Below are 15,796 nucleotides of genomic sequence, written 5' to 3'. Positions count from 1 at the left end.
ACTGAAACCTGACAGGCATTCAAGCATGACTTCATATTCATTGGTTAAATAAATGTGGAAATATACCAGTTTGGGCTTTATTTGTTTCACAAAACCCATAATAAATATGGATAAATACAAATAAAGTTGACAAAAAATAAATATGGATAAATACAGACGGAAATGTCAAAAAAATAAATACCATAAAATCGGGAGCCCTAATTATCATTGATTTGACATTGAGTGAAGGTCTCTAGGTGGTTCTTAAGAAGGTAGCATTTTCTGCAGATAAGTGGGCTAGGCTATTGCCACAGTTTGCTTTGGAGACGATGCACAGTAATTTCAATTTAATCCTGGCATTTGGTGGGAGCCACACAGTGATTTCAGGGCTGATTTGACCTGGCCCGGTATACAAAGGTTAAGCAAATTTATTGTTCTGAGATCTTTGGATTGGTTTTTCAGAGACCAGAAGAGATGATATTATGGTAAGTGGTGGCTGGTGCGGACCTCCTATCAGTCCAACTCTATGGTGAGTGTGGAGAAGGGGAAAGAATCTTAGGGAATAGAGAGCTGTATGTTCATTCCCTTAGCCACTGCATTGACTTGAGGAGAAAAAGTGAGAAGTGCATCAAAAATAATCCTCAGGTTCTGTTTATATGAGTAGATGAAAAAAGGGTTCCAAAGACATGGGAGCTTAGACACAATAGTGAATTGGGATTGTGCCCATTAGTGCTTTATTTGTAAAAGAATAAGTACCAGGGCCTAAAGTTTCACTCAGAAGCACTATCAAAGATCCGATTGCCAAATACCAGTAATGCGTAGACTTGATTCCACATCGTGCCTCTTTAATCCTCCACCAGGCACTCCCTGCCTCTTTATCTCACTCTTGCAGGTTCTTTTTAGATCTCGCCTGCGACACCACATGCATTCTCGCTTGCAAGAGATATTTGTACAACAAAGGGCTTGCACCCTGCCCATTGCTTACCATTCATTCGCTTCATTGTCACTCTTATTTGCTGCCTTTTAATTAGCCAGCTTGTGCTGGCTTCACTTCCTCTTATTTCAGCTGGAGCATGGACCAAGTATTGATTACTTATGCTTGCTTGCTATTCTTCCGCTGATGTCGCTGTGATTGGGGCCCTATTTTTATTTTTTATTTTTCCTTGTCCTTGTTGAACCTCTTGCCTTTTGTAGCTGGTTTACTGTGTTACAGGCACTTCAAATACAACCATTTCTCAGCTGTTATCTGCTTTTTATTGTGACAACATATGTTATCTGCTTCCAAATGTATTTTCACTAAGACATGGACATGGGTGCAATTGCTCTCTTTATGTGATAGGATTGTGAAATTTGTTTACTTTTTCATGCATGGGGGATTAATTGATTCGTTCAGAATCACAGGGGCAGGGCCGCTCTAGGGCGGTGCGATCGGTGCCATCCTACCGGGCGCTGACTTGGGGTGGGGGCACCGTGTTCATCGTTTTAAAAGCACCTGATGCCGCGTACATTATCCCAGCTATTTTCAGGCATCAATAAATATGACAACTCCGGTGATTACTGTTCTTCCTGGAGAGAGACATGAGCTTTGTTTAGTCAAAGTTTTTACTCATCATAGCGCAGAGGGTTAATACGCCTGCTGCAAAGAACGTGTCCAATTCACATCACAAAGTGCATATAATATAAATAGGTAAATGGGTTACTGCTTTTGTCAGAGATCCTTTTGTTACTTGCAGTTTATAAGTTAAAATCCTAATATAGAGCCGTGAGCTATTAATTGCCATACAAGCGCTGCATGCAAACTGCAAGGAAAATTATAGAGCTATATATTGTTTGCCCAGTCTTTCGTTGTCCTAATATTGCAAAAGCAGTTCATGTGGGTAGAAATCAAATCTTATTATTAAAGAAAACAGCTAACAATGGTGTTGCATTTTAAATTCTGAATTTGTGTTTTTCCACCCCAAGGACTCAAACTAAACTGCCTACCAGTGTGGATGAAATTTGACTCCTATTCTTTGTAGGCCTCTGTCTTATGTAACATTTCCTATAAACTGATTTACACACCGATGATTGATTGCCTCTGTGCAATGCCTGTGTGATGTAGTGTTCTGACATCTTAAACTTGTATGAGTGGTGCTATAAAACTAAATGAATCTAAGAGACAGCGGTTATGGAGACTTGAGGGGCACTGTCAAATGGTGGTAGTGAGAGAATCCGTGGTGGAGGTGGTCATTGGGGGCACCAACAAACATTGTCGCACAGGGCGCCACCAGTGCTAAAGCCGGCCCTGCACAGGGGTGTTGTGCAGAGACCAAATAAGCATTGGCAAAGCCAATAGGGCACGCTTTTGAGACTATTGGCTTTGCTATTGCCGTTTGTTCATGCTGTAAAGCATGGATGGGCATTGCCGACTTTGGCAATGATTCGTAGCCATGCTGCATATTGCTGAGTAACATGTATAAAAATAATAATAAAAAAGGACTGTGATGCATCTAGTACTAATGTACATTTAATAAAAACCGCATTAGACCTGGATGTGTCATAGCACTTTTAAAAATGTATTTTAGCTACATTGCAAAGCATCAACGCTGCTGTGGAGCACTGCTACAAAAACATTACCAAAGCCAACAGCTCTCACACCCAAGACCTTGGCCATGCTTGTTTCATCCTTGCTTTCTCTCTTTGTAACTGTTTTTCCATCCTTCTCTTCTCATCCTTTCCCTCTTTTGAATTTTCTCTCGCTTGATATTAATAAGAGGAAACGTAAGTGCCAGTCCCCAAAAAAGGAGTGTTCGTGGCCTCGCTGCAAATGAAGCACAGTAAGCACTGGTCCCAGCGCTCTCTCACTTCTACAGAGCAGCCCCCGCAGGTAGCACCTTGAAAGGCTGGCCTTGGCGCTGTCGAGCGCGGCTGATGTAACCTCTGCTTCCCGTGGGTGTACACAGACCTGAGGGAGGCAGCGCGAGGCGGCGCCGCTGCAGCCTCCGTTCTACGGCTCCCAGTGACGCAGCAACGGGCACGAGGCCCCAATGCAGCCAAGGAAGATGGCCGCCACAGCCCTTGACATACATGCCAACCCTCCCGATTCAGACGGGAGACTACCGATTTCAAGGCTAGTCTCCTGCCTCCCGATTCCTGCAAGCAAAAACCCGATTCCTCAGGGTTTCAGCAGACAGGGCTTGGTATTGTGTAACGTGCTAATTCTAACAGCAATAGTCAGAGTGGCGATGCGGGGGCTCTAGAAGGGGTGAAAAACCAACAAAGCCTCATTAACAAGCGAATGGTCTTTAACCCCTTCAGCGCGGCGCGGATTTCCGCGCCACGCTGAAGGTTCTGAGCGCGGGCGGGGCCATGACGGAACGGTTCCGTCATAAGCACAGCCCAACCGACGTGCATGACGGAACCGTTCCGTCATGCGCGTCGAAGGGGTTAAAAGACCTGTGAAGTACTCAGGGGTGGCTGTGTGTGTGTGCCTGGGCTGCCACACAGGTGTGTGTGGGAGGGGGGGGGGGGGGGGGTATATGCACTGCCAGCAACCTGCCAGGCCAGTGAGTGCAGAACACTTGCATCACCCTCTCTCTGCCTGCCATTGCGCTCCATGCTTCGGAAAGGTAAGAAAAAAACGCGCATTTGCGTTTCAAATGTCCGATCCTGCAGCAGCACACTTCCAAGGCCCATACATGACAGTACCCGATTCAAGGCCCCATTCTCCCGATTTTTTTTAAAGAATCTCCCACTTTGCCCTTCTGAAATGTTGGCATGTATGCCTTGATCCTGTGGCAACCAAAACAGCTCTAATGACGTCCATGGGCTCCTCAGAGTAATGACGTCCATTAGGCTCATCAGAGTTCTGGTCCCTGGTGCAGATGCACCCTTTGTACTGTCTAGCTTTGTCCCTATTGGTTACCTCGTGTTTGTGGTTACCCGAGAGGGAAAACCAGCAGGAGGCAATTTTATTGTTTTATTTCAGCTGAGGCGCTATAACGTCATCTGGGCCGAATTTAAGGAAACAAACTATTCGAAGTATTGAAGCGCCATACGTAATCATGTACATGATCATCTTTACCTCAGTGCAGAGAATTAAAATCTGATTCGTCAAAAGCGCCTAGAGGCACTAAATTACGCCCTGCACACTTTTCGAAAATGCACTACGCTGTTCAAAACAAAGAAAATGTATGGAGGCCGTCTGAGCTGACCACTTGAGGTTCAAGTCCTCGACTGCCCTCGAACACTGGACTCTCTGGTTATCTGAGATGTTGATTTTGGGTGGGTGTGTACGTGTTGAAAACGAGCCAAGAAAAGTGACTCACTTGCCTCGTGTGAACCAAGTCTTGTGACAAATCAGCACGAGCGTCATGAAATGAAAATCACAAGTCCCGTGGCTGCTGAGGCCGACGTAACTTCTGCATTTGTTTCAAGAAAGCCAATTCCTCTGTAGCATGTTACACGGATCCACTTGACTTCTACGCGCTCTATTCACAGACATCGGAAGGGGGAAGCACTAACCACCTCAGGTGAAAATTACATTTCGCGAAATAGTGTCAATAGACACAACATAGTCCCCTCAAATCTTCTTCACTCCCATTGTAGACTTCCAGATCAAAATACTTGGACTTTTCAAGTTTCCTCAAGGAGTTCAGGGCATTCTGGTTATAGTACTCTCGAGAATAGACCAGGCTAAACGTCTGTATCGAGGCACCTCTAAAAACTAGCAGCTTGCAACCTATGGTTGTGCGTGAATTTCATTGTAGCCTGCCGATTGGTGCATTCTCCAAGCAAGGGCCCAACTTTTTAAGACATCATTTAACTGAATATAAGCCACTGAGGTACTTTTAAGTCGGCAAGAACATCCTATATGGTTATTCCTACTTTTAGGAAGTTCAGTCGTGGAGGCTCATCTTTTTATGTGAATGGCAGAAGGCAAACATATTGTGTTCTATACTCACTTTACAGGACTCTCGGTTAGTCTCATTCATGCATTAGATTACTTTGTTCCGGATCTTTCAGCTATTGGCTCCAGTCTCTGTCAATCACACCGGGGTTCAGCCCACAGGGGTATTTAAGTCTCACTGCTTTTCTGTTGGCTCTTCGTATGTATCCTTCTGCCATTACTGGAATGCATGAGATACTATTTTACATCTCAGATCAGTGGATGTCTGGCTTGGTAGCACTAGGTAACAAGTGCTGACGGGAACATTTTAAAAATATAGGTTACAGAAAATACGCATATTGGCTTTGGCAATGCTTGCTTTATCTAGATGACCGTCGTGCATACGCCTTTGGTACATACAGGGCGGCCACTTGGAATGTTTCTTCTTTTGTTTTGACAAAAAAAACAAAAATGGCCACCGTATAAATAAATTATAAGGTGGGGGCAACGCATGGAAAAAGAGAAAAAGTGACAGAGAAGTAGAGCAAATAGTCCCTAATTAACTGTAATGTTATAACATCAGCAGTGGAAGGATACAACTCATCCACAAAAACATGATGAGACTGAAATGCTTCCTGGACAGAATACATGCAAGAATAGGGAGAAAAGCCACAAAATCAGGAATACAGTACTGAAATAGAAATAAAAAAAACACTAGTTCATTAGCAAAGGGCATACCCAAAGCCCACTTTCAGATAATATTCGATTCAAAAGATGTGTTTGTCTACAGACAGTTAAAGCTGTCTTTGGGAAAGCCCTAAAAAAGTTAGTTTACTTTTTCTAGCATCCATTTTATGATACCTTTTTCAGCATTCTCTCCCCAGTGCTGTTGAGTCTCAAATATCGGCAAAGTCAAGAGGTTTGACGTCTATATAGCGTGCATTCGCCCTATTTTCACACCATACAAGTGACAAATGCATTAGCTTTGCCAGTACTTGTTTGGTTTTTGGTCTCATCTTTGGAATGCCTTTGATGAAGACATTGGAGAGATTGGGGATAATTTGATTTTCAAGAGGAAGTTAAAAGTCTTCCTTCTTTCAAGCCTATTTTCTGATATAATATGCAGCTACTACTCCTGATTTTTGGTCACCAATACCAATCTTTTTCTCATTTTAACACCAAAAGACCACTTTTCAGGCACTTTACAAACAAGCTTGTACCAAATCAACAGCGTCTATCTATTTCCAAAGGTTGGCCACCTCCAAATTCTACAATTGGTCACTAATATGTGCTCCCTCCCCCTTCGGTCCCTTCCAACCAATAAGAACCTGTCTCACACTCGCTCTGTGTTAACACATTAGTGAGTGTGCTCTCTTGTGTCAGCAGCAGCTACATGTTTTATGTCAAGGCCACTGCCCCATAAAGAGATATTTTTCCATCAAGACAGCAAGGGACTATTGTGGAAAGTTATGGCTGCCACCAGGCTGTTTTTTACTAGCATGACCAGTTTTTTATTCGTGTTCCAGTCAGTGCAAAAAATCACTTAAATCCGGTAGTTTTTAACCTTATCAGTACATACTTCAAACAGTAAACATTAAAAAATATCACTTTAAAATGTGTTCCACAGGTGCCTTAATCATCCCTTGCTGATACTTAAAGTAAACAGAGACAGAAAAACCATGTGAACAAATAATACAGACAATTTTATATAAAGTTGTATTTAAGTCTCATGTCTGGGCTTGGCAGAATCTTAAAACGTGAACAAATGTCTGATATTTTTCTCAGGGGGACAGTGGCAACCATGGGAAAAGGATGCAATGGAATACATCTATACTTCTGTGTGTGCGGCAGTAAAAAATTACAATGTGCCTGATCACCGGTGAGTGACAAATCACCCCAAGTCCCACAATGAAAACAGCCCAGCTCCAGCATCACACTAATATCCCTTCCTACACACTACCAGTGGCAGCCCCTCCTTATGGGCAGAGGGGCGTCGCCCCCCTGCTGCCAGCGCCGCAAAGGTGAAAAATGAAATGGCAATAAATTGAATCTATTACCATTTTACTTTTCCCTTTCCCCAGGCGAGACGGTGTTTGGGGGCGGGTCCACTGCTGCTGACTGGCAGCAAGGGAGTGGTGCTCACTCCAACCGTTTACACTGGACATCTCTTTGTTGCTGGCTATATTGCGACAGCTAGCCTGACACGCGAAGTGTAAACCTCTCCACCGGCTGTCTCAGGCAGCTGGGTGGAGAGCAAGCACAGGCACACAGTGCTTGTAGAAGTGTTTAGGAGAAGTGGACCTGATAATTCTCAACTCGGTGCCTATTCCAATCATGGAGTCCCACTCTGCAACTCTGGGCAATAGCTTGCTTAATCTCCACAACGGCCCCCACAACGCTAAGGATGCCTGGCCTCCACCTTGGGGGTGCCCAGGAGTGGACGCCTCACAGGGAAAGCCAGGATGGGTTCCACAGCAGTATTCGTACAAGCGCCTTGAGACCCTTGCGGGTGAGTAGTGCGCTATACAAGTATCAATTTACATTTACATTTTAGGCAGACCACTCAAGCCAATCCTGGTGTTGCTCTCATGCTGCTGAACATTACCAGCAGCATGAGAGCAGCGTCTGAATTGGTGCGGAGAATGCAACGGCTTCAAGCTTCCAGCGCCGAGGGACTGAACCAAAGGACCTGAGGAGGTGAGCCAGCGGAGTGGGTAATCACTCTCTCTTCTCATTCTGACGGTTATTTTGCCACTTTCTGCTAGTTTCTGAACTTTATTTTGCATCTTTCTTCTAATTTTTTTTCTGGTCTTTATTTTGCCTCTTTCTTCTCGTTTCTGACCTTTATTTTTCCTCTTTCTGCTCATTATTTTTCCTCTCTCTGCTCGTCTCTGACCTTTATTTTGTCTCTTTCTGCCCATTATTTGTCCATTTTTTGCTCATTTCTGCCTTCGTTTTTCCTTTTTTTGCTAGTTTATGACTTTCATTTTTCCTCTTTCTGCTCATTACTGATCTTTATTTTTCCTCTTTCGGATTGTTTCTGTCCTGGCTCCTCGATGGAGACATCGCATCCACAGCATCCAGATACCCTTAGGGTGACAGTGCTGTGTTATACAAATGCTTATTGAATGATTGACCATATGTGATTGCACCCACCCATTTGCCTGCCCCACCACCCATTTGCCCCCCCCCCCCATTTGCCCCCCCCCCCCACTCTCTGGGTTGCCAGCCGCCGTTGCGCACTACATTGGTAACGTGCAATTCTAATTCATTCGAAGCTGGAGCTCCTAGACTAGCTAAAGGAATAAGGGCCCACAGAAATATAATGTCTCACCATCAAACAACAGTGCTTAGATATAAACTCTATCTCTGTTGTTTTCTTTAATGACACAATGACACTACCGCAGTCTCCTCCAAATTTCAATACAAACAACTAATATATTCAAGCTGCCTGTTCTTCTGTATTAAGGCTCTGTACCTCTTGGCTCAGAATGAGGCATGGAACTCAGACAGGAATAGTCCCCCATCTCTTGACTGATGTATTCTCTCTGGGCAATGCTCTTAGGAAGGCACGGCAGCAGTGTGGCAGTCGCAGGAGCTCTTAAATTATTAAAAGTAAAGGTGAGCGTTTGCACAGATTCCATCGCACCACTAAGTCATTTAAAAATGTTCCAACTCCATCATTGACATCGGGCGTTGCCTTGGCCTAAATGCTTCAAGCAAACAAACATAGGCAAACCCAACAAGTCTTGCCTTTGTGACCTAATGGCCTAGTAGCAAGGCTAAAGTAAAAAAAAAAAAAAAAAACAAAGCCTCTGACGTGGCCACCTGCGTCATTTTGTAAGTGCGTAATACAGGTTTCAAAAACACAAAAGGTGATACCACTGGTATCACTTGGGTAGCATTCCAACCCATTGTTCTTTTGCACACTATGCTGGACCCAGACATATGGACATTAGCCTTAACCTTGCTCCAATAGCAAAAGTCCAGCCTGAACTGCCAGGCCATGTCCTTCCTGAACCAGAACACAAGCAACCGAAGACCAATTTCACCATGATTGGGGCTCTTCAGTCATGTATAGCTTAGAACCAGTGCACAGTGAGCAAGGGGCCTACGTCTGGGCAAACCCTTGCCACTTAGGGCAGAACATCAAACACACAAAAAGTGATGGGAGGCAGCTTGCAACAAGTCTAACCACAGTCAATCGCTTGGGTAGCATTCCAACCCATTGCTGCTTTGGCCACCACGCCACCTCAGTTTGGACCCAGCCATATGCAAATCAGTCTTGACCCTCTTACAATAGGATAGCACAGCCCGAACTGCCAGGCCAGGGCCTCCATGAAACGGAACACACGCACCCCCTAGGGACTGTTGTTTTACGAATATTTAAAAGTATACCAGCCTTTCTATAAGATAAATATGTTTGTGCTTATAGTGAAGACAATAGCAAATGACTTAATTTGCAAATAATTTATTAATATTTGAAATGTCTAAAAAGGTTGAATAATTAAGTATGTATTTGTTTAATGTACTCAGAAAACAAAGGTTGCTACAACTCCTCTGCCATTGTGAGTCATCTATAAAATCCCAAATTACAAAGATTATGTTTCATCCATTGGCAAAGTTGCTAATTGGCCAGGTAGCACATCTTCTAAGGAGCATCATTTTCATGGGTGAACTGGGCAGCCATTGGGGATACGTGATAATATAGGGGCTCCAGCAGCTCAAACAAAAAGATCACCTGATGTAAGAGAGAACTGCTTTTGTTTTTCTTTGACCTCTTGTGGCAGAAGCGCAGTCACAATTTTCCTTTGTGCAATTCTCCTTGCTGTTCCAAAAGGTTTGTCAAGATGGAACAGGCCAATTACACTTTTCAATCCCTTTGTTTTGCATAGTGATGGTGTGAGTAGTTTTGGTAATGGAATGCAGGGTCAGTTAATTGTGTTAATGTTTGAGTAGTTATTACCTTCATGTGAGCAATTTGCATATTGTTGCCAAAGGTGCAAAGGCGTGCAGCTGGCTGGTCCCTAGAGAGACAAAACTGAACTAAACCAGTAAGTAGTGCTGTTTTATTTATCTTTATAATGGTGAGAGACAAAAAAACTACAAAACAGAAGTACTAAGTGATGCTGTTTGTTTTCTTTTGAATCTTTATGAAGCTGTGTAAGTGACAAAAACACAGGCATGTGAAAGGAATACCATATACAATTAAGCCTTAGCAATACTAGTATGTATGGCTATGCCAAAAAGGTTTATGGTATTACATTGCTGCTTTGCATTTTGATGTGTGTACTTCTGCATTTGTAAATGCAATGCATATGCTTCTGAATCTGTGAAGGAAAAGTAATACATCTGCAAGTACCAGACAACCAAGAAATGAGATGGCAAATGAGCTAACAATGTCTGACATGAGGCAACAATGGCTTTCAAGTGCTACAGAGACCACAAGACAGCTCATATTAATCACCAGAACTCCTCTAGTCATTGTTTTACTATGCATTCTGGTATCTGTAGTTGTGCAATTTAAGGATTTAACTAAAATGGTGGTTTAAGGTAAGTGAAAAGAACTGAAACAATAAAGACAACCTACTCATAAACGCGGGATTAAGATTACCCAACGTCGCCTTTTCCGTACTTACTACGTCTGAATGAAGAAGTACTGCTCCATGAACTGTAACTACCCTGGTTGTAAAGAGAAGCGTGCACTGTTGCTGACTGTGCTGTAGTGCTCCATTTACGACTTAAATTAGCCTTGCAGCCCTGGTGCTGTAATTGTTCTTTTTGCGAAAAAGGCTTGCACGTAATACTGCCCAACCATAATCCGCGTAATCTGCGTAGGACTGTTCAAGAGGAGTCCTTACTCCATGCTCATTCAAATATTGGTATCTTTCATGAGCAATAGGTAATGCACTACTAAAAGTACAACAAATCTTCTCAAAGGCTCTGATAGGATTGAATTAAAAGAGCAAAATCTCTGCACAGAAGTGCCAGTTCTCTTCCATTAAGGACACATCATCTCTGCTGAGAGTCGATGGCACTGTCAGTTTTAAAGTATTGAAGCTGAGAAGCTCTGCTACTGCCCATATCCAGTGTAGCATTCATTCTGAAAATTGCCAGTGAAGCCCATTCAAATTCCAGCAGCACTGCTGTAGGGTGTTGAGAAAGATCCATTGATAGCGTAGCTGTCCCTCTTCTATGTTCTGCAACACTACCACTTAAGCAAAAAAGTGTTGATATTGACACAAGAGACATCAACTTTGAATTTGAAGAAAGTGAAGGAGGTTCTTAGGACAAACTAAAACTGAGCTTGGGAGCATACTTTCTTCCAAAGCAGAATGTTTACAATAAGAAGCACATATTTCACTCCACAATGTAAAAAATGTGGCGGAACAAGTCACTTTTTTGTCACACGCCTAAAGGAACATGCCCATCATGGTGGCTTTGAAAAATATAGCTGTGTAGAAGTGCTTCGCTGTCACATCATTGCAGGTGTAAATCTGTATCATTCAGCCAGACACACCTCTAAAAATATTGCAAATAGAAAGACATACTGGTCATGGCCTGTTAGAAATGAGGTCTGTAGTTGGCAGTGGTTTGCACCCTGTCCAAGTAGGGACCCTCACTCTACTCAGGGTAGGGAGTCACACAGCTAACATAACCTTTGCTCAATCCCTTGGTAGCTTGGCACGAGTAGTCAGGCTTATCTCAGAGGCAATGTGTAAAGCATTTGTAAATACACACCGTAATACAATGGAAACACTACAAACGGAGTCCACACTAGTTTAGGAAAATAGTCAATATGTATCTGAATAAAACAAGACCAAAACGACAAAAATCCAACGTACACAAGTCAAGATATCACTTTTCAATGGTTAAATAAGTTCAGCCCATAGAAATCTATGGATATAGTTCTGTTAGCACAAAGTACCTTGGATGCGTCAAAATACAAAGACGAAACAGGCGCTTGGGAGTTGAGGCGCCAGAAAACCATAGCGATGCATCGGTTCTTTACTACCACTGGAGGTGATGCGTCGGTTCCTTACTGCTAGGCAGGGGAGGTGATGCGCCAGTTCCTTACAGTCAGGGGAAGGTATGCGTCGGTTTCTTACTGGAAGGGGAGGTGATGCATCGATCTCCAGACACGCGGCCTCGGTTTCTTACTGCGGGCTGACATTGATGAAGAGACAGCATCGAAAATCCGGACGCGCTGCGTCGATGTGACAGCAGCGAAGCATGCAATGCGTTGATTTTACAGCTGCGAAGCAGGTGATGTTTCGATTCTTCAGTGGCGAAGCAGAGGCTGCGTCGGTGACACAGTCCTCGGGACTCAGCTGCGGTGATTTTTCAGCTGCAAAGCAGGTGCTGCGTCGATTATTTAGCCGTACGGCGATCCTGCGTCGAGAAAAGGGGCGCTGAGAGTCGATGCATGAATTTTCTCACCAGGCTACACTTCCATGGGCCCAGAACTGGATTTGGCACCACTTTGCAAGTCAGGGTTCTCCACAGAAGAGACAAGGCACTGGTAGGTGAAGTCTTTGATGGCCCTGAGACTTCTTAACAGGAGGCAAGCACGCACAAGCCCTTAGAGAACCTTGGAAGCAGGATACAGAAAGCAGCGCCTAGTGTTTTCACTCCCAGGACAGAAGCAGCAAGCAGGAGGCCAGTACAGCAAAGCAACCAGCAGAGTGGCAGTCCCCTCTACAACATCCAGCTCTTCTTCCTAGTAGAAGTCCTTTGTCCAGAAGTGTTCTAGTTTTGGGATGTCAGAGGACCAATACTTATAACCCTTTCTGCCTTAAAGTAGGCAAACTACAAAGGAAAGACTTTGTAGTGCACAAGACCCTGCCTTTTCCTGCCCTGGCTCCAGACACAGTACAGGGAGGTGAACACAGCTTTGTGTGAGGAAGGGCACAGCCCAATTCAGGTGTCAGTGACAACTCCGCCCACTACTCTAGCTCCGGAAGACCCTTCAGCCTGGTAATGGCCCATCAGTATATGCAAGGCACACCTCAGCTCCCTTTGTGTGACTGTCTAGAGTGAATGCACAAGAGTTCAACTGTCAGCCAACCCAGACATTGATTCTACAGCCAGGCAGAGGCACAGAATGGTTAAGCAAGAAAATTCCCACTTTCTAAAGTGGCATTTTCAAATATGCAATTTAAAAACCAACTTCACTAACTTCACTAAAAGATGTATTTTTAAATTAATTATGAGTTCAGAGACCTCAAAATCTTTATCAGCTCCCAATGGGAAGGCAATCCCCATGTTACCCTATCCTTGCACTAGTTAAAAACGCGGTATTTCACTATTAAGACATGTAAAACACAACAGCACATGTCCTGCCTTTTAAATACACTGCACCCTGCCCATGGGGCTACCTTGGTTCTACCTTAGGGGTGTCTTACTTGTAATAAAAGGTACAGTTTGGGCTTGGCAAGTGGGTGCACTTGCCATGTCGACATAGCAGTTTAAAACTGTACACACAGACACTGCAGTGGCAGGTCTGATGCATGTTTGCAGGGCTACTCACGTGGGTGGCACAATCAGTGCTGCAGGCCAACTAGTAGCATTTGATTTACATGCCCTGGGCACACCTGGTGCACTTTACTATGGGAACTTACTTGTAAATCAAATATGCCAATCATGGATAAACCTATCACACATACAATTTACACAGCGAGCACTTGCACTTTAGCACTAGTCAGCAGAGGTAAAGTGCCCAGAGTTCTAAAATCTGCAAAAACTAAATGCAGCCAAAGGTGCCAGGTTTAACGTGGCCCATGACTCGCTCATAGATGAATCTCAAGCTAAAATCACGAATCTCCATAAACTTCTCCATACCATCAAGGATTTGGTGAATAAGATCAAAGTATTACATCTGAAAGAAAATGAATCCAGACTTTTCTGTAACTAATGCTGTTTCTTCATGCATTATTCGGGAGACTGTCTGGTTGCGGGAAACTAGGTAATTTCCAGAGAGTGTGCAGAAGCCAGGCGGGCTCTTTTTTTTTAATTAAGTATTTTATTAAAGTCTTACAGTTTTACAACCACCATACAGGTGTTCAATAGACATTGATAATTAATACAGTACAGTACATCACGTTTGCTTTATTACCAACCATAGCACAATAACTTATGCAGTAGATCATATCTATACAGTTTGGTGGGATTGAAGGTAGTCAACCAGAGGTATCCAGTAGTCCCTGGGTTTAGACCCAGTAGGAAGCTCCTCCTCATACGTCTTCAGTGTATCCTTACAATATGCCATATCTTTAATCCACTGTTTACCCTGTGGATATTGCTTACTCCCCCAACACATTGATACTCTTCTCTTTGCCAATAAGAGAGCTATCATACAGAATTTAACCTTGGTAGATCGTAGCGTGTTTACTAGGCCTAGTAGACATATCTGAATTGTACAGTCTATTGTGGTTCCCAATATCTCACTCAGTGTCTTAGTGATGTCCGTCCAGTAATCCCTAATATTAGAGCACTGCCATGCTAGGTGAATAAAATTGGCATTGTCCATACCGCATCTTTGACAGCGTGCATCAGGTCGGAGCCCGCATTTGTGTAACTTAGTAGGCGTATGATAAGTTTGGTGTACATATTTATAATGTAATATGAGCAAATTGCCATTAGGAGTGAGCATACTAGTCACGGCACAACAGGTAGACCACTCATCTTCTGTGAGGTGTACATCCAGCAAGGCGTTCCACCGTTCCAGTGCTTTATGTGTATTTTCTCCTATATCTTGTTGGAGCTGTACATATAGTTTCGTTACCAAGTGAATGCTATGGGGATTAGTAATGATCATTTGCAATGTGGTCATCTGAGGTGGTTCATTGGGAAATGTAGGGTATAGCTTTTTAATGGCCCCTTTCAGTCTATGATATGTGAATTTAAAAAGCAACGTTTGGTTATTAATATAAGCATGATCCTTGGTATTCTATGAAAGTGCCATTGTCATATAGATCTTCCATTTTATCAATACTCACCGCTGCAGTAACTCCATTCCAACCTTTTCTTGAGTGACTGATAATGCTGGGTGGTGTTGTAGAGTCATTGCTGGTGCATACAGTGGTAATTTGTGTGCTAATTTCCCCATTCGCATCCACGCTACGTTGGTAGTGCGTTTCATCATTATTTCGTGCTTAGGTATGTGGGAGCGCTGGTGTGGTGATATACTTTGGAGTGGAATTGGGTGCGCATCTCCGTCTTCAACTTCCATATGGGGCAGGTAGCGAATGGGATGATACCAGTAGTGCGCATAATGCACTTGAGCGCATAGGTAATACAGGAGGAAATCTGCTACCTTAAAACCGCCTTTGGAATATGGTAATGTCAAAGCACGTAATTCGATGCGCGCTTGTTTACCTGCCCATATGAGATGAGTAACGCTAGCTATTAGTCTCTGGAATACAGTCCTTGGTGGGGTTATAGGGATGTTATTAAAGAGATAGAGAAGTTTGGGCAGAATGACCATCTTGACAATGGCCATACGATCTGCTAGGGATAGTGGCAACCGGATCCATCTCTCCACTTTCTCTTCGAGTTTACTGATAGCTGTCCCATAATTTGTGCCGGAGGTAACATGCAATGGGACCTGATGATATGCAGACCACAAATCCATAATACTGAATAACTTTGCCCCCAAAAGCATCGTCAGAACCTGTGAGATATTAGGGAGTAGCTGATGGTCCACTCCAATGTATTTGTTCAAGTCTTGTAGGTCCACACACATAATTATTTTTTTTCTCTCCTTCCTTAGGTGCTGATACAACTGGGGCAACCCACTCAAAGGACGCAATCTCCTCCCTAACACCCTGTTTTAGCAGCTTCTGTAACTCATCCTTCAGTGGATCATCATGTTAGGGACTTTTCCAACCCTGTGCACGCATTGCACGGCACTCTTCTTGAGGATGATCTTGTCCCCAAACCACTTTAGTA

This window comes from Triturus cristatus, chromosome 12 (assembly GCF_964204655.1).
Source record: "Triturus cristatus chromosome 12, aTriCri1.1, whole genome shotgun sequence".
Lineage (NCBI taxonomy): Eukaryota > Metazoa > Chordata > Amphibia > Caudata > Salamandridae > Triturus > Triturus cristatus.
Note: the sequence above shows the minus strand (reverse complement) of the source record.